This window comes from Falco peregrinus, chromosome 1, assembly GCF_023634155.1.
Source record: "Falco peregrinus isolate bFalPer1 chromosome 1, bFalPer1.pri, whole genome shotgun sequence".
NCBI lineage: Eukaryota > Metazoa > Chordata > Aves > Falconiformes > Falconidae > Falco > Falco peregrinus.
Window position 1 is genome coordinate 68,649,774 of NC_073721.1, and position 24,625 is coordinate 68,674,398.

The window sequence follows — 24,625 nt, forward strand, 5'->3', positions numbered from 1 at the left end:
ACTAACCCCGCAGCATCTGTCTCTGTTGTGACTGTTGGCATTTATCTCTCTGACCTTTCCCTCTCCTTTTCCATATTCCTAGCAGTGCCCTCTGGTTTATGGCATCCCGGTACCTGCAGGCAGTGGATACAGAGCAGCCCAAATGTTCTCTGCTTGTTTGCCAGGACTCTGGATTCATTTTAACTTAGTGAGTGTCCAGGAAGGGGGTCTTTATGGTTTATTCAAAGTTTCCTTGTACCAAAGTACCACTGTATCTCACAAATCAGATGTCTCTCTTTCCAGATCCAGGCTTAGACCCCAGACCAGAGTACACCAAACAAACCAAAAGTGTTGATCTAAACATACCAGAGACTTTTGCTTTCATTCAAAAGGACTTTCCAAGGCAGAGAAGGACCAGCTTTACTATAACCATATGTGTAATCATAAGTTTACTATAAACATATGTGCAGCCTCCAGTTTATGTAGGAAGCTACTGCTCACACAGCGGAGGTGGTAGAGAGCACAGGCCGTGTTCATGTGTCGGCTACAGCAGCTGGGATTCAGAGCATGATTGTCCTCAGCTGCAAGGGTGGGAAGCCCTGACAAAGTGGAAGGACAGGTAACATGACAAACTAGTGCCAGAGGCATTTGTTATAAAGGAATCTTTTTTACTTGCATAGAGAATGAGAACCAGCCCATCAGCCCATTGCCAGTGTTTATGGGGCAGAGCTAGATTTTGGCAAGACACCGTTAACCAAACATGCTGGCAATATCACACGGCCGGTTAAACAGTCATTTTCAATTTACATAATTCTTACATTAATTTTCACTAGGGGTTTTTTTTCCACTTATTTTTGCTAGTAAAACTATTTTTGGAGATAGCAAATAGTAAATATTTGCAAATAGTAAAACTACTTAGCAGATAGTTTTACTTTGCAGAAATGCTCCGTGTTTTTCTGGGTGCAATGTGCCCAGAAGACATTTCTGTCCCTTAACTACATCTTGGCAAATTTATATTAATTGTTGGAGTATATTCACAGTACCTAATCATTTTTTTATATGGTTTTGGCTTGTATTTCATTTTTATACAAAGCCATTTAGTTAAAATAATAAATTCTTTCGAGTTCTGATACCTATATGATCATTTCAGGCTGAAAAATTTACCTGACATTGTAAATACAATTTACACTCCTCCTGGTGATACTTCAACCCTCCATTGTACAACTGCAATTGGGTTGTTTTTGATTACTTTTCTTCCAAAGAGCCGATGACATTGTTGTAGCCTTACATGTTTATAGATGCCGAGCTTATCTGTTGGCCTTTGTTTTCCTGTTCTGAGCTGCACCATATGGTTGTTTTCAAAGTTTTGCATGGCACTAGTACACGCAAAATAGCTCAGATCCCTACTATAATCCTTAAAATCATGGGTTTATTTCACCCCTTGCCTTTTGACAAAGATTTATCTTCTCATAAAAGTAAAAAAAAAAAATTATAGTACCTAAAAACATTCTGCTTTTGGGTGGGGGAGTCAGGGAGGGTCCTCCAAAGCTATTGCATGGTTTTCTATGCATCAGTACTTGTACTGTAAAGTACCCTTGTACTAATGGTGCTTTGTTTTCTGTTTCCCCCTTATGGTTGTACTAACAAGGCACATATCTGTAACACTGGGTACAGTTTGTGTTTGATCTTGAAACCTTCCATTAGGTCCCTACATTACAAAAGTACAATGAATTGGTCCACTCTTCAAAATGCGCTAATTGTGAATCAAGAGTTTGTGCAAGCTGGCAATACACCCATCTATTGTTTCTCTAGATTCTTGATTACACATAAACCCTGTCACTAAATTCAACATCCTGCTGGTATAACAGATGTTCTCAGGCCACATTGCAGCCTTACCTTGTAACTGTTAAAAGGATAGTTCTTACAGAAAAACATTAAAATTGGCCATACAGTATCAGTCTAAATGTTCATCTAATGCAGCATCCTGTGGCCAGAAGCAGATGCCCATCAAAGAACACAAGAACAGTAACACCACCACCACCCCCCAAAAAAATAGCATAGAATAGCATAGCATAGCATAGCATAGAATAGCATAGAATAGCATAGCTTAGAATAGAATAGAATAGAATAGAATAGAATAGAATAGAATAGAATAGAATAATAGAATAGAATAGAATAGAATAGAAATAGAATAGAATAGAATAGAATAGAATATTTTTAAAATAGAGTAGAATGTATCAGTTGGAAGGGGTATGCAATGATCATCTAGTTCAAGTGATTTTTTTAGTACTCTTCCAGGCTTACCGTAGTCTTCTTTCCTCCAGTTCTTGTGGATGTTTTCCATTTTCCCATGAAGATTTAAGGATCTTACAGTTGTTAAACAAGGTCTCTTTCACGCCCATATGATGAGCAGCAGGAATATAGGATACCTTTGCTGCTGTTTAACATTGTTTTGTTTAATTTGTTTTGTGCTGAGTTCACACATCTTCAGGATGTAAGTCACTTTTGCCTTCATATTCAGTCTTCAAGTTGAAGTCTCCATACCTCTTCTAGACAGAATGGTCTCTCTCATAAGCATTTACTGAAAGTATCACTCCTGTAAATACAGAATAATATGGCACTTTTACTCAGAGCTGCTCAAACACCAAGTAACTCGAACTCAAACATAATGTGTAAGCAACAAATATGATAATACAAAATCACTAAAGAAACAGAATTATTTCATGTGGTTCCCACTGATCATAAATCCTTATTTTATTAGGCATTTTAGGTTTGAATACTCAGAAACAGTTAACAAGATATATAAACAAAATATTTTAAAATAGATAAATTATTTGGCTTCATACATTAGCTAATTAAATTTTAGGAAACAGATATGTAAAAAGTTATTAGCAGACAAAGAGTGCACATTATTTTAAAATCAAAAGGTGCAGTATTGTTAATCTAGATAGCAATTTCAAACTTTAGATTTTAAGAGAGAAAAGTCTGGATGCAGTTTTTTGTTTCTTGTGTAATAAGTAATTTAAATCTATTGAAGTAGATACCTCGCTATGCCAAGTAGTGTTACCAAGCAATCAAAATCTGGAAGCACACAAGTGTCATTGAGGACAAAACATATAGATCACGTATTCTGAAAAGTGTGTTACCCTTTGTGTCAAAAATATTATCCAGCAACTTTGTTCCAACTGGATGTCTACCAAAAAAACAAGACAAGTTGAAAATCAGTGGAGTTAAACCCCTTGGAGAGATGTAATACTGTGAGTATAATTGAAATTTTAATAATTACGCTCATGCTGATAATTACCAAGAATAGTTTGGTATAGTAGTTACAGAACCCACCTTTCACCTCTGGGTCTTGGATTTGATTTCTACCTGGGACTGTATAAAAAGAGTTCAATTATCTCCATCTCCCTTTTAGTGGATGGATTTTCCACCCCATTCACACTTCAGAAATAAACAAGAATAAAAATAGAGACGGACAGAAAGAACATTTTATGCCCCCTAATTAGCTAATTAGTGTGAAGTTGGTTTGTTTTTTTAAATTAAATTTGACAGGAAATGTAATACCGTTTAGATCATTTGGGAAAGACAAAATGACTGAAAAAATGCAGGCTGAGAACAAAGCTCTTCTGAAGACCTTCTACTACAGTTTATTTTCATATTCTGAGTATAAGATGCAAAAATTACAGTGGTCTCGTAATGTAAAGATAATAGACTTTGTTGCTGTGCAACAGCCTCATAGCTATGTACCCAGCCTTATCAACACGACACAAACACTTTAGCACAACACTTCTATTCAATCTAATGCATAATGAGAAAAGGAAATAAATTACAGCTTATGCACAAGATTAGTAACAGAAGTTCAAACAAATACATTAAACCTACTCAATGTTTTGATGCTGGGTTTTAACTATCCCAATTGTAGCTATCTATACATAGCAGGAAAACAGCAACAATTGCTATAATATGTAGGTATCTAAGCATGTATGTCTCTGACGTGAAGCTTTCAAGGATTTTGTGAAGTTCCACTCACTTTGCACTGCATCTCTCGTACACCATGATAAGAGCTGGACAATACCCAAAGCCCTAATGTGGAGCTATGAGGCATTATGCGTTCAGGAATTTAGGAAACAGTGAAGCTTGTCTTATAAAAAGTGAAACCTCAAAAAGTTCTGCAGTGCTATACAAAAAGTAAGCAATAAAGTTCAATATTTAACAACAATCATTGTTTATGAGATACTGCAATGAGCCTCCATCAATGACTTACTATTTACTGTGGTAAATGCTGATTTAATCTGAGAATTATGCAAGTCTGAAAAAATAAACCATCAAAACCCACCATGTTTCTATCTTAGACTCAAGCTGTGTTCCCTAACTGTGTTAAGAAGATTAATCTAAATGGAGTTTTACCCCGTTCCTATCTGGAAGCAATGCCATCATTATCTGCACTCTTCTCTCTTAAGTGTTCTGGATACCTAGATAAAATAGGAAATGAAACAAGACCCAGTCATCATGAAGAAGAGTATATTTTAGAAAATTTGGACTCTGGTACTTAAATACCACAACACAGGAAAATAAATGCAGTCAACACTTGGAAATGAACAGGAATTTTTCCATGGATTTCACCAAGATTCAAGAGGAATATGAAATAAAGAGGACTAGCAGCAAGAACGTGAGAGGGTTCACCTTAGCTTAGAACTGAAATATGCAAAACATGCTCCAGCTACTGACGCTAGCACCACCCATTGCTCCATTCCTCTCCCCTTTCCCCTGGTCTTTAGTTGCAAGTGCTTTGATTTTAAGTCAAATGGTACATACTGTGTAGATACACGCTTTGTCCCTTTTTTTCCAGCATGGTAGGGAAGTACAAGGGGAATGGGGAGAGCTGGGTATATTGCAGTTCAAGCATAAGGCCAAAAATCTGAGAAATGAGGCTTCACTAGCTCTGTTAGTGTCAAAAAGGAGGCAGATGGGTAGGTCCTCACCTGCTGTAGGACATGTACATGTAGCTTCCTGGTTTTGTATTTTTCGCATGCATTATGCATAGTTTTATTTTTCTTGTAGCTCCCCTGGTACAAATCAAATATATATCTTACAATTACAATGACGATTGCTCCATTTCATTCCGAGCACCTTATATGCTTGAGTCCTCATACCTGGCAGAGCCAATTTAAGTTTACTTTCTCTAAAAAAGTGCTTTGTGATTCCTTATTTCTCTCTATGCTGAGACAGCATCACCCTAAATTGACAAATTAACCACAAGAGGGTATTTGGAATCATTTAGGTTGGAAAAGACCCTTGAGAACATTGAGTCCAGCCATTAACCCCGCACTGCCAAGTCCACCACTAAACCATGTCCCTCAGTGCCACATCTACATGTCTTTTAAGTACCTCCAGGGATGGTGACTCAACCACCTCCCTGAGCAGACTATTCCAATGCTTAATAACCCTTCTGGTGAAGAAATGTTTCCTAATATCCAATGTAAACCTCCTCGGCACAACTTGAGGCTATTTCCTCTTGTCCTATTGCTTGTTATTTCAGAGAAGAGACCAACACCCACCTTGCTACAACCTCCTTTCAGGTAGTTGTAGAGAGTGATAAAGTCTCCCCAAGCTTCCTTTTCTCCAGGCTACACAACCCCAGTTTTCCCAGCCTCTCCTCAAAGGGCTTGTTCTGCAGACTCTTCACTAGCTTTGTTGCTCTTCTTGGAACACACTCCAGCACCTCCATGTCTGTCTTGCAGTGAGGGGCCCAGCACTGAACACAGGATTCGAGGTGCGGCCTCTCCAGCGTGGAACACAGGGGGACAATCACTGCTCTTGCCCTGCTGGCCATGCTGGTTTGGATACAAGCCAGGATGCTGTTGGTCTTCTTGGCCACCTGGGCACATTGTCAACTCATATTCAACTGGCTGTTGACCAGCACCCCCAGGTCCTTTCCCACCAGGCAGCTTTCCAGCCACTCTTCCCAAAGCCTGTGGCATTGTGAGGGGTTGTTGTGACACAGGTGCAGGTCCCAGCACTTCTCCCTGTTGAACCTCATCCAATTGGCCTCAGCCCATCTGTCCAGACTGTCCAGATCCCTCTGGAGTGCCTTCTGACCCTCAAAATCAACACTCACTGCCCAACTTGGTGTCATCTACAAACTTACTGAGGGTGGACTCGATCCCCTCATCCAGATCACCAGGAAAAACATTAAACAGAACTGGCTCCAGTACTGAGCCCTGGGGAACACCACTTGTGGCTGGCCAGCAGCTGGGTGTAACTGAATCCATCACCACGTGCTGGGCCTGGCCAGCCAGCCAACTTTGTACCCAGTGTAGAGCATGCTTGTCCAAGCCATGAGCAGCCAGTTTCTCCAGGAGGATGCTGTGGGAAATGATGTCAAAAAGGCTTTACTGAAGTCCAGATAGACAGCCTTTTCCTCATCCGCTAGGCAGGTCATAGGACATTCATTTATTAACAGAACAGTAATTTATTAAGTAACACTGCAGTTTGCTTTCACACTGCTAGCAGGGTACCTTGTTGATGAGCCATACTTCCATTTGGTAAAGATACGAATTGCTCCTATTTGCCATGTCCACAGTTTTAAACGTTACAATTACAATGCATGAAAACACTGAGTGCTTTATTAAAAATGGAGAAATGTTGAATTATCCCGGTTTTCCTTTGCAAAGCAGTAGGATTGTCCATTCTCATCCAGTGATGCATGAAAGGCTTTCCTGAGAAGGCTGTCAAATGAGACTTGTGTTTCCTTCTGTGAAGTAAACACAGTAGCCCCTGCATTAAAAAAATGCAATAATATTGGCGATAAAAGTGCTGATCACATGGACGTAACAATCTGTCTGGTAGTAAAAACATCTAACAAAAAGGAGAAGAAGGAAAAGATAATGCCGTGGCCGGGGGGGCTGCAAGATGGGAGGAATGAAGACATCTGAGAAGAAATCTGTAGCAAGTCTCATCAAAAAAAGGATGAGAGCCAGAGGAGGGGGTTTGGAAGGCCTTGCCATGCATGTTCCCATTGTTTGTGAGAGGTGTTGTACCCACAGGCACGGAGCTGCAGCATCATGCAGTGTGCGACCATTTTCCTGTGCCCTGCTTCCTTCTCTGGCTATGTATCGCCCGGGGCATTGCCAGTCCCCTTACAAACACTGAACTAACCTGCACCAACCAGAGCCTTCCAGACAAAGCTACCTAGCAATTAAAATGTATTTTGAAATTCTTGAAGTGGTAAAATGCATAAATCTACAGGGCATGCAGTAGACACTGGAAGGAATAGGGCAGGGAAGAAGAACCCCCTCGGCTAAACATAATTAGACTTTGATATTAAATGTACAGGTGCTATAGTGCGCCCACAGAGTTTCAAAACAGTGAATATAAGGTTTTCCCTCCCTGGGTTTTAAAACAGGAAAAATACTAAAATCCAAGTGAAACTGTGAAAACAGGGAATCCATTAAAGGTATTCTCAACAGTAGGACACAATAGGCCTTCTATTTAGTGGCTCACAGCTAAGGGGTTTGCAAACTGCATAGTTATCAAGTAAGCAATAGATGAAGGAACTTAAAATAGTAACTTCAAATCTGTATTTCTTTGGAGTTGCTCTATTTTATTTCACAAGAGAAGTTTACCTACAAAATGTTTAGCTAGCAAAGAATTCTGGCCTTGAAACCCTCACACCTGCATTACTCTGGTGTCTCTTACATCCATGATTTCTTTCAGAATATAAATACTTCCATTTCTTCAGGTATAGCTTGACTTACATGTGTCCCCAAATCCTCTGAATTCTAAAGAAGAGAGAAACGGGTGCTGTTGGTCATTCTGCATGTGCTCTGTATTATGTTTTTCCCCTGTATTAAATTGTCCTTCTTTTCATCTTCATAAGCATGTCAGTACATGTGAGGACATAAGTAAACAGCGTTTCAAGTGCAGGTGCATTAACGCCAGGTGTCTTGAAAATGCTGTTGCTTTTCATTTGTGCACCAACTGACAATAATTCCATCAAAACCAGCCTGCGCTTCCATCTGCAACTTCACATTTATTTTTGCTATCACTAAAACTCCACCTATTCCTAAAATTGCTAACTTCTAAAGAGCTAATCCCCAATTTCTATCCATCCTATTGATTTGCTTTCCTGTGCCATATGTATGACCTTACACTTGCTGGTATTTAATATTTTGTCAGATGCAATTTTTCACAGTCATATATCTTCTAAGCCTTTTTTTTTTTTTGCCTGCTCTTGTGCAGTGTGTGTGTTAATCTCTTGCTCATACCTCAATTTTCTTTGCGGTTAGCTCACTGGTCTAGACTAGCTGATTTCCTCATGGGCACAGCCAGCTCCACTGTGAAACTTGTTGCCTGTCACATACTTACACAGGGCTGCCACGGGGCTCTGACCGGTCACTTGCCCTGGGACCTGGGGTTACAAAAGATAGGGGCCTGGGTCATAGCTCTCATAGGGGCCTTCAGCTCCTTTCCTCCCGCTTTGCCCAGCCAATATTGACCATCTCCAGGCTCTGCCAGCTGATTTTCCTAGTGCAAAATGTAAAACCTTGTGAAGAGGCAGTGGGTGGGCAAATACTTTGATGGAAGAAAAGCATCTCTATAGTCCTTCATATAGGGTTATCCTCTGGGGATATCACAGGTCTAAAGAAGCACTCATACACGTGCATACATGCTATCAATACGATTTCTGCAAGTTACTTCTGTCTTCTCTCTTCTTTAAAGTCCAGATTCCACACAGTATTTTCCATAGGCATGAGTTGGTAATTACATACCAACTAAGACAGTGCTTGTCACCGCAGCTGTCAGCGCTCCCCGCTGCCAGCATCCCGGTGCCGCTCGGCTGGGACACGGAGCCTGCCAGCCAAGGATGTCCACCTCCGGAATGCAGGTCCCCGGCACCGCGCAGCTCTCCCTTGGGTTCAGCCTCTTCCCTGCACTGCCCAGCTGCAGCTTAAACTGGGAGGATTCCACTTAGGACCAAATTAGCTACATGAGGGACTAGTAACTTGTCTGCGACAGCCTTACCTGAAGTAGAAATACCCTTCATTTTTATATTAACTTTTCTTTTTCCCTCTGCTTACTACTGTTGGTTTCCATGTGGTCTGTGAAACGACACAAACTTCCCAAAAATTTCCTCTTCAGACAAATGCATATTTATTCCACCTTTATCAGCATCTTCCTTGTGTATAGATTATGGTTCACATTAAAATCAAAGTACTTTACAACATACACGGCACTGAGTAGCAGAAGGAAAAGAAATTTGCCTTAACCTATCCTTCATCACTCTTTGCAGACTCTGTGCCAGTTCACCTGGCATTTTGGATTCTCTGACTGATTTCTTTGGAAAACCGCTGGCTGGGATTTTTAGACACCTTCTTTTTTTCGCCGTTTCTTTATAAATAAGTATGCCTGCTCCACACTAAAACATGTTAGCTTGGTTAAGGAGCTTTTTCTCCATTTTTCCACAAATACTGTTCTGTTGAAAATGGAGTCCTAGGGCACTGGTTCTCTGCATGTCTTTGTAAATTGACTCTGCTTTTTGTTGTTGATGTTGTTGTGTGCCCTCCCTCTTCCCTCTGTCTTCTTCATATTTCTATGGCTAGAAGACAAAACTGAGCTGGTTATTGAGACAGTATCATTTATTTGTGTTCTTTAAGCAGGCTGCAGCAGAGCCAGAAGATAATGGGCACCTCATTTATTCAGGCTTTGAATGATCATATTTAATTCCCAGTGACAGCTGTCTTCACCACATTAGCATTGCAAATCAGCTCTGTTTTGTAATGGCCTTCTATTGAACATGATTCAATTATGTGTGGTCCATAGCGAGGCAGGATACGGTCTTAGTATCTATAGCAATATTTCTGCAAGCTGCTGCTCTTTACACTGCTCACATTTAAGCTGTCTGTTTACCACAATGCTTTCCTTGAACTAGACTGAACTCTCTTAATTTTGCAGCTAAATAAAGAAGAATGAATATAATTTGTAAAAGCAGTTATCTGGTCAGACATATTACATACCCCATCTTCTTCACACATGCCTGGAATCAGGAAACACTTGTTAAAATAATTGTTATTATACTTAAAACATTTATATTACAAAAGTCATTAAAGTGGATTTCAATGATTATACAGTGTTAAATGGTACTAAGTACTAAAGCTCAATGCTGGCTTGAAGAAAAATGGTAATAACATACCAAACAAGTAAATTTTCTTTTAGTGTCATCATTTCCCAGGAAAGGGGCATCAGGGCTTAACATTTATATAGCAAGCTAAGAATCACAAAATTTCATAAACACAGTTTCAAAAGGTGTCAGAAGCCCTATTTAATTTACTGTGAAAGGGTTAAATCCTGTGCACCGTATATTCCACTCTTTCTGCATCTTGGGCTGGCATGTGCAGATGACATTTCAGACTAAGCTGCTGAAGGCCTGGATTACAACACTGTAGTTTAATAGGTTGTGTATTTGTTATAATACAAAAAGCTTTCTAAATTCTGATTTCATGTGTAAGGCAAGTTCTTCTATTGTGTCAGGCAGCTCAAAAAGAAAAGCTTTTTCTGCACAGATCCAGCAAATACATGCTTCAGTCTGTGCAAGGCAAAGCACAAACCTTATTCTTTTCTCCAGGATTTCCACCCCTGTGATCTCTACAACATTTAGCTATTGCAGAAATCTCATTATACACAATAAAACTGTCCCCAGCCTCAGGGCTCTCTTAGCATTCTTCATCTTGGTGACAAAGTGCGCCTATAGCAGAAATACATTATTTATTCCACAAAGTATCAATCTAAAGTATTTTGAACAGCAGGAGGAAAAGTTATTTGGTCATACAGTAACTTTGAATTGTTTAAAGGCACCCTCTAGATAATGATCACAGAATTGTTACAATGTCCCTTCTGTGGGATCGCTGGTTGATGGCTGGTCCTGGACTGAAGCCAGAGGCCACCACGAGCTGTCCCAGGTGGGCCGGAAGGTCACAGACACCCGTGCTAACCACATCACTGCCTCCAATGCTGCTGCATCAGGTACTGTGGTGCATTTACCATATTTTAAAGGACTACTTTAGCTTTTTCTCTTTTTTTAAGCCTTCGTTCACACCTTTCCTCTCCTCTGACAGGTTCTGTTGTCTTTTTTGTAAAGATCTGAGACATATTTATTGATTTCTCATGCTCCTAACTTAGCTGATGGGGTTTTATTACATTCTTGAAACCACAGACCTTACGTGGAAATGATGACTGCTTCATCACTCAAATAGGAGACTCATTGCATTTTTTAAGGTAAGAACAATTTGTTATTAATAGCTGGGTTTTTTACGTATACCAAATTGTACATTCGCCTACCTAGGAAACAAACTGGATTTTGTAGAAGCAGTTTGATTTGTTCTTATTATGCCTACAGCATGAAAAATGTACGTATGTGCAAGCAAATACCTGTACATGTTATTTTTGCGCATGGTCCTTCATGAAGCTGTTCATGGGACTGGATCTCAGCACAGCAGTGTACCAAGGGTCAGTTACTTTAGCAGGGTCCCAGGCCCCAGCCCTTGGAGATATTTAGAGATCTGGTGCCCCTCAGCTCAAGTGCTCAATGAAAAATCTTGCTATGCATTTTAAAGAAAAGCTGTGCCAGTATTTTAAAAGTTAATCATGGATCCATAGAATGGTTGGAGTTTGAAGGGACTATAAAGATCATTCAGTTCCAACCCCCTGCCATGGGCAGGGACACCTTCCACAAGAGCAGGTTGCTCACAGCCCCATCCAGCCTGGCCTTGGACACTGTCAGGGATGGGGAACCCACAGCTTCTCTGGGCAACCTGTGCCAGTGTCTCACCACCCTCACAGTAAAGAATTTCTTCATAACATCTAAAGTAAATCTACCCTCTTTTAGTTTAAGACCATTACCTCTTGTCCTGTTGCTACAGGCCCTACTAAAATGTATAATGTATAAATGTTTTAATGTATAAATTGTATCCAAGGTCAAAGTATGCTCTGCTCAGACATCCAGAAAAGGAAGATGTCTCCACTTTTTCTACGCTGCTTGAACCTTTCTGCTGATTAAAAACAGTCTACAAAACAAATGGAATAATATAGATAACAGACCATGGAATAAACCAGTCTCTAGAATATATTATTAGAGTCATATTCTCTAAACCCTTCACAATCAGAGATATTTTTTTTTAATCTATTAAAAGGAAGTTGTTCAGTTCTTTTTCCTATATTTTTCTATATTTTTTTTTAATAATACCTTAAAAGATTTAAACCAAAATTACTTCTTTTAACAGAATCCAACATCAGGGACAAAACATTTTTAAGGATATATAACAGAACAAGGAAAAAAAGCAAAAAGCAAAAAGCAAAGCATGCACTACAAGCTCTACAGGGAAGAACAAAGCGAAAGGCTTTGGAAAACAAAGTGAAGGAGAAACAAAACCTTATCTGTGCCTTTCAGCTTCTTTCTCCCATAGAAAAAACTGAAGGAAAATTTATTTTTGGTAAAATGTGAATTTCCAATCTGTCTAGTAAACAATTCAGCTATAGCAGGCATTAAGAAAACTTATACATATCAGAATATGTCCCTTTTTCATTATGGTCTTTCACTTCAGAAACATTGCACTGTGTCTAGAAAGGAAAAGCAATTGTGATGCCCACACTGTGGTAGGGGCTGGTGGGGCTCCTGGTGGAGCATAATGTCGTGCTACAGCAGCCTGACACATGGGTCACACTGCCTGACCCCATTAGGCGGCTCTCAGGTTTGTATTTTCAGATGCTGATCTTCATATTAAAAAAAAAATAATATATTTTTGCCTTTTTCTTTGCCTAGGAAAAAAAAGGTTTATGTTACCACAGTATCCATCTCTCATCTAACGTCACACACAGAACCATTATTAACCCAAATTTAAAAGGTACTACAAGTCCTATAGATGGCTGCACTCCTACAGGTTTCCTGAAGACCTGCAGTTAGCAATGGGGAGGAAAGGACAGGAACTCCTGGCTGCTTGAGGGACGGACAGACAGCCTCTGCAGCTGAGACACAGGCAGTGGCAGGAGGTCAGTGTACCTCACCCCAGGCACCCGCATCATTGCTTGCCTTTGGCCAGTCAAGGATGCTACAGAGGACATGGAGGGAGGCATAAATGCCGCTGCAATAGTGGTCCCTGGGGGGCCTAACCTATAGGAATCCAGGCTTCATTGACTTCATCACTCAGGAACAATCTTTTTATTCTGCAATAAGTAAGCTGTTTTTACATGAAAACTGCAAAAGCAGAACTAACATCACCTCCTGAGTATGCACTGCTGTTACGTAAAACTGGTCATGTTCACAGTCAATTACTACAGAAAATCAGAGAATTTCTTTCTATATTGCTGTATGTAATGGATACTAATGACAAGTTCCTCCACCTGTCATATAATTTAGTGTAATTAATGTAATTTGTTCTGGTAATTGTAAGAAGGTCAGGACCAGAGTTCATGAAACATGAATCACTTCCACATCCCACTTCAATATTTATCATCCTGTGCTATCCATAGATACCATTAATATACAAACATCTTAATTGATAAACAATACAGTTTTCTATAAAATAAAATCAACCTTTCACCAAAGTAAGGAAATGGAAAGCAAATCCTATAACACCTTCTCAGTCTTCAGCTGGAAGCACATGTTCTGCAGCATTCACACACCATCGGCCACCACTCCAAAATCTCCTAGAGGTGCCAGCCAGCCTTCCAAAATCATGACCTATCAACTCTATCACTTTGAAGTTGTTTATGGTACTTGTGTCTGCCCCAGATGACTTATGTTGCAAGTACCGAGGAAATTAATGCAGAGAGATCATTGGGGGAAATAAAGCAAGCAGCATGGCTCAGCTTGATCTTGGGAGACTGTTCTCATGCTGTCTCATGTATTAGTCATAGTTAAGAAGAATATTAAGCAGGGATTTGGAAGATAATAAAATAGTTTGGGGCTGCTCATAGGGCCATTCCCCTTGCCCAGCTTAGGGGGAGGTATAGAATACTATGGGGAAAAAACCAAATGTATCTGCATGGAACTTCAACAGGTAGATGGAGAAGGCTGGGCTTGTGGGCTAACTGGGGGTTGGCGGTCACCCTCGGTCTTGAAGATAAGGTACTAAGTATGGTGCAAGAGGTTGCAAAAAGCCTTGAGAATGAATCAACAACTCAGCTGTAGTGAGGCAAGCGGAGGGGAGTGGATTTTGCAAAGCAACGGAATTAAATGCAAGGACGATCTTTGCAGCAATAAGAAAAATTGACAGAGGAACAGAATTACAACAGAAGATAAAAAGTACGTCATAGTAACTGAGGTACAAGATAGTGCCAACTTCTGCTACAGGGACAGAAAGACAGGAAACATTTGGAATATTGCAGCAGGAATCATCAAGACAGTCTGAATGAGAGAAATAACCTACTGAGCAAACCCACGCTACGTGCCTTGCTGACAAGCCTAGCAGTGTTCAGACTCAGGAAAATGAAACTGTAGATGCAATTAGAGTCAAAGGTTGGTAGCTGTCTCCAAACTGAACTTGACTTCACAGGCCTCTTTGAGGACATACAAGGAAGTTGGTTTAAGATTTTAATTTGGACAAAATAAGCCAACACTGGAGTAGAGAAACAGGTTTGTGAGGCAACAGCCTAGAAAAGGTTGTCAAATTCATGTTTTCACAGGCAGATATCCAGAGATACAGTTAAGGAAAATAGACACAGTCCATACAGAACCACTACAAAACTTGTAAGAAAGGTGAATCAGACAGCTTCTCCAAGGAAATCCTTCCTGGAGCAGTCAGGAGTAGGAGAGTCAGAAGAGGACAGGATCTGAGCAAATGAAGGGTTGAGAGGAAATAAACATGTCACAGTCACACTTGGACAACAAGTCCAAAGGATATGGTTAGAATACTTGTTTACTAAATTTGTCTAAAAAGAAGCTGTAGTGACAGAAAGAAATATCAGTCAAATGTAGATCCTAAAACCAGATGAAGAGAATCAAGGGTAGAATTGGAAGACAGAAACTGAAGCAGAGTTTGGTAACAGAGCATCTCTGAGATCAGACATCTGTGAGATGAACAGGAAGGAAGAAGTAGGTGGGCAGAAAGGTCTCATAATTTTAGAACAGGGATATAAAACGTGCTGTTTATTGTGAGGAAAGTGTGAAGTTATGGACAATGTTGGAGGAGAGCACTCATGTGGTCATCAGGTAGGGCACAAAGTAGGACAGAAGGCTCACTAGCCTCGGAGAACAGAGGGAAGGGCAAAGAGGAGAAGAAAGAAAAAGTCACGACACATTTTGTCAGCTTTGTGCAGCCAGAAATAGGCCAAGTCCTGTGGCAAATGGATGTGGAAGCCAAATGTGCAAAGAATTGGGGGTGGGTCCACTGTGTGGAAATCGCTGGAGTTGTCAGTGTGGGGATTCAGGGAGCAGTCAGGGTGGGGACTGCTTGGCTGCACGGCCACAGCTGCCTCTGCTGGTACATGTCAGGGACCTGCTGTTGCCTTGCACAACACATAACATGGTTATTTTCCCTCACTGGCAGTATGGCCTCTTTTTTTCTATCTTTATGTTCTTTATGCTTGAAACTTTTAACAGGGTATTATCTGGTAATTATCTTGGTGAGAATATTGCCTGCATTGTAGATCTCCTGAAGTGGGCTGCTGCTTAGTTCTCACGCACGGTCTCCAGAAAAAGTTGAGTAAAGTCAGCACAGAACCAAGTCAAATCTGAGAATAACTTGGGAAAGCACAACTTACCCATTTGGAAAGATTCTGCAGTTACTCCATCTACAATCTTTGTGTAAGTTGATAACTCCATCAGCTGTTCTCCCCAAACGAGACGATGTCTGTCTGCACATGGGCTCTGGACCTTCTGGGAAATCCAAAAGCAGTTGCTTCTCAGCATTTTGTTAATATGCTTTAATAAAGGATACTGCAAGGAAACATCAGCACTTTAAAAGGCAAAACTTATTGATGCTAGTTACTGAAAGGAATGGAGTCAATATGGGTAAGGTGGAAATAAATAACTAGTTTTTAAGTTGGAAAAGCTGTGTTTGTTTTCTTAGATACACAACTCATAGAAGTGTTCTTTGCCAAGAGATACCACTGTAAAGCCCTAAACTGTAGAGAAGTGTATTTTATAAATGAGTTTCTAACAGAAGAATGCCAGTAAACAGTAACAGTCCGTATAAGTTAGAAAAACAAGCAGTCAGTCCACAATTGCTGATGGAAGAACAGGTAAACTGCTTATTTATTGTTTACCAAGTTCCCCTCTTATTAAATAATTTAAATACTAAAATGGAGAAGTGGTAGCCAGTAAAGCATACACCAGTAATCCTTAAATGAACATGTTATATTAAATTCTAACAGGTATCAATAAGCCCTCTAAAATCGATATACTCTGTAAATAAATATATATTTAGTTTGATTTTAATTGATCTTCATCCAAACCTCAAGTATTCATTTCCCTAGGAGCAAAGCCATGTAAAAGATCATAAAATTCTGTCTTAGAAGATGAAAAGAAAACCAGTTTTTCTTGGTTTCCCACTCTGTTCTGGAATACAATTTTTCTGGAATGCAAATTTATTTTCTCTTACATTCCCTTCTCCCATATAGATTCTCTGTACTTTATATATGATAATTCCCAATCACCATTTTTAAAAGGCCTTTAAGGGTACTATAGATAGAACAAAGAGAAGCTATTCTGAGAGCCAATTCCCTGGCTTCTCTATGGACAAAGAAGTCAGATTAGCAAACTGCCATTACAAAAGAAGCTCTCCAGCATTTTCTCAGTTTGGTTCAAATTAACAGTTGCCAGCTAAAGCAAGAAGATTGAAGCTGGGAAGTTAAACGAGATAAAACATATGTCAAATTGCTCGTGAAGAGCAAAAGCCAAACAAATACCCAGCTTATCAAACTCCAATACAGTAAAATAAACAAAATATGGTATTATGAATACACCAAGGCAGTCCTCTCACTTTCTGAGATTTGCTGGTTGTCAGTCTCATGAACACCATGGCCACTCAGAGCTGAGCAGCAGTGCTGGAGATAAAACTCAGAGGGGAGTGCTCTGAAAGCAAAGCCTGCAGCTCCGCAGCTGAAGAAAACTCCGCATTAAGTCAGAGCCCAACAGAATGTTATGACACAAATGGGGTCGATTATTTTATGCATTCAGAGACTTTAAGCAAGGTAAGCTATTTTGATTTTTAAATGCCAGGCAGTATTGATTCCACCACCTCACCTTCGTGGTTAAAAATGGTCACTTCAAAGTTGCTGATATTGTCTCAATGGCTTTTTCTACAAGCTTTTTTCTACCTGTATCTCTTTCTACCGCTGTCTTCTATCAGATATCCCGACTTCAAGTGAACACTCAAGAATAATGTTTCTGAATCTGATCTCAAAAACTATTGCAAAAACACTTGGCTACAGACAACTGCATTTGCAATTGACAGCTGCATAGTTAGCGTGCCCATACCGTGCAAGCAAGCAAAACACCCTAAATGATTAGTTTCTTCTATATATATTTTTTTTTTAATTAAAACTATTTCAATGCCATACACTAAACCATTCTGGAATAAATAAAAAAGTTATCTTTGGGTTTTTAAAGGCTGAAAACACAGCAGAGTGGATTGCAACTAAGTAATTTTAAACTTAATGACAGCCTACAGGTGCCCAGCCTGGTGTAGTTCTGTGCATCCTAACATCGTGCACTACTACCACACAAAACCAAGAGCTGATTGAGGAATGCTCCTCATTTCATCTTCAGGGAAAATTCCTCCTTCTTATACAACAGTGCCTTAATACTAGTGATGGACGGAGAGGGCTGCAAAATAGGGAAGACATTAACATTGAAATATCCAAGACATTCATACTTTAAATACATTGCGACATAACAAGACTAAATCTATAAACAATACACATCATATGTATTCACCCAACATGTCAGAGTACATTAGGATTACCAAAGTCATATATATACACACCCTCAAAACCTCTATCATACACCTACCCTTTTGCTTCTCTTCATTAGGAACAAACAGTGTTCTGAGCTTAAAGAACAAATGAGTTAAAAATCAGTGATGTCTTCATCATGAATATTTGTCCTTATCAGAATGGAGGCTCCTGGAACAATTACTATGTATCTAGGCAGCAGCACTACAAGTGAATGTGAATTAGTGTCGTTACAGATTATTCCAGTAGTTCCTGTTCATCACAAACAACAACAGCTTCAGGAAAACATAATACTACCACATGCGACCAGACAGAGGATATAGCAGAAAGCACGTTTTCAAATCAAGAAACAAATCTGGGGACTACCCAAAATGCTAATGCAAAAGGAAAGCTACAAAATCTGTGTTCAAATTTAGAATATTTAATTTAAGTTTTTAATAATTTCTGAGAACTGCATCAGAAAAGCTCTAATTTGTACAACACAAAAGGTTATAAGCAGACAAGCCATTCAGAGAGTGACCTTGCCAGCTAGCACTGGGGGATATAAAAAAAAAAATATGCACCATGCCCTGTCACATTCTCCAACACCCTTATTGCTCTACCTCCCCATAGAAATGTCATGCAATTTACAGAGGATAATGCATCTTAAAATGTGGTCCATACATGAAAAACTTTGGGACAAAAAAATGCAATAATTAGCCTTAACATGAAGAATATTTTGCACTTTATCTCCATCATTTTTATTCTAGAAAATGAACAGAAATATGCCTGCTCCCCCCATCCTCCACCCAGTTATTAGTTATCACTAGTATAACTGCATGCAAGCAGTACAACAGCACTAGATTCTGTATTATATACTAAATTGCTGAACTAAGTTTTACAGATAAACACAAGGAACAAATGTGTTGTCCAAAGCATTAGTTTTGGATGGATACTACCAAAGAAAAGTCTATCAACTCTGCCTGTTTGACAATCTTAACTTTGACAGCAGAAACTGTATGGTTAAGAGAAAGTGATCAGATATTTTCAGGGATTATAATCTGCATATTGTTAAAAGAATTGACAACAATTTTATCAGTATTATATATCTTAGGAGGAGAGGAACCATTATTCATACCTTATTTATATCAGTTTCATATCAGTGGGCCAGCGTTTGTATGACTGTGTACAAGCCAAATACCAGCTTCAGTTCTGGTGTCCAAAGCAAAATTTTAGAGATAATGATCACCAAGATTATAGGTTTCTTTTACACCATGCTCAAAATTTTTCGAGGAAACTTTTTGTCCTGAACATCATGTTCATATTCATATTCATTTTCTTTGTTAAAATAATTTCCAAATTATATCATCAACATTAAATACAAAATCATTTACAAATATGGCCAAGGTTTACTACCTGCGTTTTAACAGCATGAAGAAACAAAGCCTATGGAGTCTCGGATGTTCTATTCAAAACTGCAGAATAACAGCAGGAGCTGCATCCTGCTTTTTTCACCCAACACTGTCTCTCCATAGCTCATAGAAAGCGAATCGACATTGATACTGGCTGATCCAGACCACACGCTAGGAATTTTCCATTTTGAGTGTTCCTACTTCGGCATAAATGCAAATCCCATTTCTATTCTGGTTTCATCGAACTGTCATTCCAGGAGTTCAAGAAGTGAGTTCAGAACGTTTCTGCAAATAGCTACTTGGTTCCACCAGCTGCAAACATACATCAAATGTAATCAGAAAGCAATTGGCAGTGACCACGATGCATCAAGCATACCAGAGCAGATGAGAACTTAAATGCAAAAGTTCAAGACGGTAGTTTGGAAATCTAATCCTCATGGATACCTGCATTCAATTTGCATCTCAATTTTTTACACAAATTCCTCAAAGCACCTACACGTGGATGCTGAAGCACATGCAACGACACCCAAGCCCTGCTCAGGGACAAAGTGAAAGGCTTCTTAGAGAGTGTCCGAGTCCCGAAGGTCGGGATGTCGATACGGTGCCCAAGACAGTGCTTCTTCTTACACTGCACTCAACAGGACCGTTCAGCCCATTGCATTGTGCAGTATGTCCAACACTGAATAAATGCACCTCCACACGGTATCTCCAGCTGGCCCAACCTGCTGCACCAGCCATGCTAGCCCTACAGCTGGAGCCCAGCTGGGCACCTCTCCGAGCCCAGTGTGGCACACGCATCCTCTCACGGGGCTAGTGCCCGGTGTAGCACGGCCAGAGCTCTTGTGCTGGAAACAAACGGCAGCACAAGTCCCAGCCCCATTAGGAAGCCACCTGAGTAGCAGGGTGCCCGTTCAAACAGGTTTTTTCATTCTTCGGCTTTGAGAAGTGAATATTCCAGGTAATACAATAGTACCTGTCTATAAATTTTAAATAAATAGGAGAACACTTGATTCTTGACAGTTCATCTCAGCGTTTCAGTTGCTGATGGCAACATTAACAGCCAGCCTTTCCATTTTCTGTCATTACTCACATTTCACAAACTCTGAGGGTTTGATTCTGCCTCAAATATTTAGGGCTTTTTTTGCACAATGCTTTCACTTAGCAGAGCAAATTTAAACTATAACTTGCTCAGCTTTGCAGCCAGGAGAATCTCATTTTCTCTCCTCAGAAAAGGGGGGAGGAAAACCCTGCTAACATTTTGCAGACCTTCCACGTGCCGATACCAGAGTTGCATTTTTGTTCACGTTGAGCCTTGAGACAGAAAGCATCATTGTCATATCAGCTTTGCAGGCCCATGAAGACACCCACATTCTCTGACCAAGCTGTTTTCTGTTCCCACAGAAACCACATATTTAGTAGGGGCAGCCCTTGAAATGAATGGAAGTCTCGGCATTCATACTGCAATAAAGGATGATGAACACCTGGACTACTGTTCTACTGGTACTATTTTATAAACACAAAGATGTTGAAAATACTGAACCATTCCTTCCTTCCTTATTTTTGCTTCACTAAAGCAAGACTGTAGCAAAACAGAATTAGCATCCCTTGCTAGACTGGGGAGACACATATCTCTCATTTGTCCTTAACCCACACTATACTTACTGCTTTGAGTCTCAAGCTGTATATTCTATTTTATTCCTTATTCTTAGCTATATCGTAAATATTTGTATGCTATTAGATATATGATAAATGTCTAAAAATAATAGTTTGACGGAAGTTTTTCATTGGATTATTATTGAAAGATTAACAATTCTGAAGTGCTCAGTTATATGACATTTGATCATGCAACCCTTATGAAACCTGGTTAGCTTTTATACTGAAAATAGGCCAGTAGAAAGGATAGCAGAATCAGAGCTTACATATTTAGTATTGAATAAGCCGTATTTTCTGTGCTGTTTTCCATAAAAACAGACATGCTAGATCAAACTAAAAGATTTTTCTCAGCCAGTGGCCAGCAGCTGATGTTTAGAAAAAAGAACATAAGAAAGAGAGTAGCTGCTAGGTACTCCTGTTTAAAATCATCCATCTCATGTTTAATAGCTCTTCATGGTCTTTCCTTTATAAATTGCTTAATCACTTTTTGAACTTTTTTGTAATTTTGGCATCCCATGAAAATGAATCTTAAAATGTAATATTGTTATGCAGGAAAGGGCTTTCTTTTGTTTGTTTTAAACCTGCTGCCTAATAGTTTCCCTGGGTACCCTGCAGTGAGTAATCATTCCCTATTCAGTTTCTTCATGTCATTCATAATTCTATATTCCTCTATCACACCCGCCTTTCGTTGTCTCTTTGCCAAGCTGAAGAGTACAGGTACAGTTATATCTCTTACACAGAAGCTGTTCCATACCTCTGATCTTCCCCTCTGCTGTTCTCCTTGCCCTTTCTAGGTTCTATATCCTTCCACAAACTTCCACAAATCATTCATTATGTGCCTATCTCATCAATATGTGCATAATCAAGCTTTCTGTTTCTTTTTTTTTATTATTCTTTTCCCAATATTTCCTAATACTCTGTTTGTCTTCTGATGGCTGCTGAGAATTGGGCTGATGTTTTTAAGGAATTAATCAGAAGAGCTTCAAGATCTTCTATGCTAATTTAGAGCCCACCACTGAGAGCTTCATTATTAAAACTGTTTTATCCTCAGGAGGATTACTTTGCATTAATTTGGCCTTTTCTCACGCAATCATTCAACACAGTAAAATCCTTCCACAACTCTTTACATTAAGCTTTGGCCATCTTGAGTAATTTCATATCAGCTAAAAACTCTTCATTCATTCCCTTTTCTAGATCAGTTAAGAATATGTTGAATAGCAGACAGCTCCATTCATTCCTCTGCTGAATCCTGTGGAAAAAGATTATCTATCCTATTCCTTCCCCTCCCCACCCCACCCCCACACACACACCTTTTTTTTTTTTTTTAACCTATTGCTGATTCAGGAATAAACTTATTCCACATCCCATATCAGGTAATTTTCGCTACCTTTGGTGAGACACATTAAATATCCAAGTTGTGCCAATTCTTTGCCATTACAACACATTAAAACACTGTAGCGTACTAATTCTGGTCTTTTTTATAATTTCAGATAATTTGCTTGCTCCCCAGACTCACTAATGAACTTCAGTCTCACACCCTACAGGTTCTTTAAAAAGCCTGGCTTCACAACTATCACTTTCTGCTCCTCAGGTATGGGCTGATGTAAGTCAGAGTTATCCATTACAGGGAGTAGTTCAGCACTTTAGGTTTGATTTCTGCTAGAGTTCTTAGATGAACACAATTTATTTCTGTTGGTTTGCTACTATACGTATATCAATTTGTCCTAAACCTTTTTAATGACAGCTAACTCAGAGGTCCTTAGTTTGGTCTCCATACAGAAGGGCTCCATGATGAAAAAAACTCAACTTTTTTTGCTCTTTCCCGGTAAAAAACAATAGAAATAATTAATTTAGGGTCAAGTGGGTTTTTTGCTAAAATCTTGTATTTCTTGAATGCTTCTTTTACACTCTATCAGAACTACAGGGTCAGGTTTTTTACTTATGCATTTTAAATGCTGTTATTACTTGTGCTAATGCTTTTAGCAAGTCAAGGCTCAAAAACATTTTTGGACAGTTTCATAACAGTTTTGCATTGCCTTGCCAGGGTTTTCTGTTTTCTCATTTGGAGAGAAGTTCCACAACAGAAGATGTCTCTGGTAGCTTTAAACAGTATCCTACAAGGATGTTCCCCTTTGGGCTGCTTCTCTTAATTTCTTTTGAGAAAAGTTCTTCATTTGTATGTGCTTTCTTGTTGTAAATTATATTATGGCAGGGAGATGGGCAAGAAGTTCTGGGTTTTCTACCTTTGGTGATACTGAATTTGAGAAGGCTGTGTCTAGTATTGCAGGGCAGATCTTCATTATGATTTTAGGAAAGAATTGCAAGGATAAAATGGATTTTATTTTCATTACGAATTTCTAATAATCTGTTGCTGGATTAAAATAACAGCCTTAAGACTCGTAACCACTGATGCATATATGCACTGTATGGCACATGGTTAACATCAAAATCTTATTTAAATCACTGCCTTTAAATAAGAAAGTGGAACAAAACATATGGAGTCTGGGATTATTTGTGAAATATTACATTATGATTGTCTTAATCTATGATGCTAGCCTTTTTGTTGCTGCTAAAACAGCATTTATTTATTTTGAGAATATGACTAATCCTGCCTTTTTAATGAAATAGCAGAACTTTTCACCTGGGCTAAAGATTAAACATTGCATTTTATCATTCAACGTGAAGATACAGAATCTTGCAAGCAAAAGAGATCCTTGTTATCATTTCAGCAATCTCTGTCTTCCAGATTATTGAAATGAAAAAAAAAGCAGAGTTCATTGCTATTTGTACCACTAAAGATGAAAAGGAAAAGAAAAAAAAAAAAAAAGATAAATGCAGTTTTCCAGTTAAGAGCTTAGAAGAAATTCGTACTAAACCAATTTTGATACCTGTGGCTATCAAAATGAGCGACCTCACAGAAATTATTTCAATCTGTCAGCAACTTGTTCTTATTATTTGCACATAGAGTGGAAAATTCAGTACTTTTTTGTCAGAAATACCTTTGCATTCTCATTTTTAAGTATATCAAAAGGAAAAATACCCCAAAAAGTGAATTAGTGAACAAATGTTTCTTCTGTGTGACAGTAATTGCCACATTGTACTGGCCATAATGATACTCAATTGAAGCTTATTTTCGGTTGATCATAACAAATTTTTATCTATATAAAGTGCTAAACAGCATCAGTCTTCTCTGTTCATGCTTTACCAATGAGTGTGGCAGACCTCGAGTTATTTGAAAACACTGCCCTATGCATGAGCACAACAAAAGACACTTTGGATTTGGAGCGAAACAAAGGCTACAGACAAAAACTGATTCAAAATTAGTATTTTAACAAGATGTGTTTCAATGCAGTGTGTTTTTTTAAAAAAGTGAAAGAGGGTCAAAAGTGTAAAAATCTCAATTTTATATAAATACTGACTTGTATTTTTTCACATTTCAAATTACTGAGAGTTGCTGCAGCAAGAGTCAATGTCAGCAAATGACTCAGCTCAGCAGAGACAGTCATCAGATCACCCGGATCACAATTAAATTGGTTCAGGGACATGGATAGCACTTCATAATTTTTTCTCTACCTCTTTTTTCACCTGCAACCATTTTTTCCCCCAGCTCAGTGAGCTCCCCCAAAATAAGAACAGAATGAAGACAAGCC

General features: G+C 39.1%; 1 long non-coding RNA gene across 4 annotated transcripts in view; it reads left to right on the plus strand.

The window, feature by feature from the left end:
• LOC114013972 (uncharacterized) overlaps positions 1-24,625 on the plus strand; it is a 37,695-nt gene that overhangs the window by 9,987 nt on the left and 3,083 nt on the right. For 2 of the 4 annotated variants that reach the window (XR_003557277.2, XR_003557274.2), the window contains exons 3-4: positions 11,195-11,256; positions 20,724-20,822. This is a non-coding gene — a long non-coding RNA (uncharacterized LOC114013972). Of the gene's footprint in view, positions 1-11,194; positions 11,257-15,577; positions 15,782-20,723; positions 20,823-22,465; positions 22,567-24,625 lie in introns of all 4 variants that reach the window. The other 2 variants (XR_003557276.2, XR_003557275.2) reach the window with 2 other exon arrangements.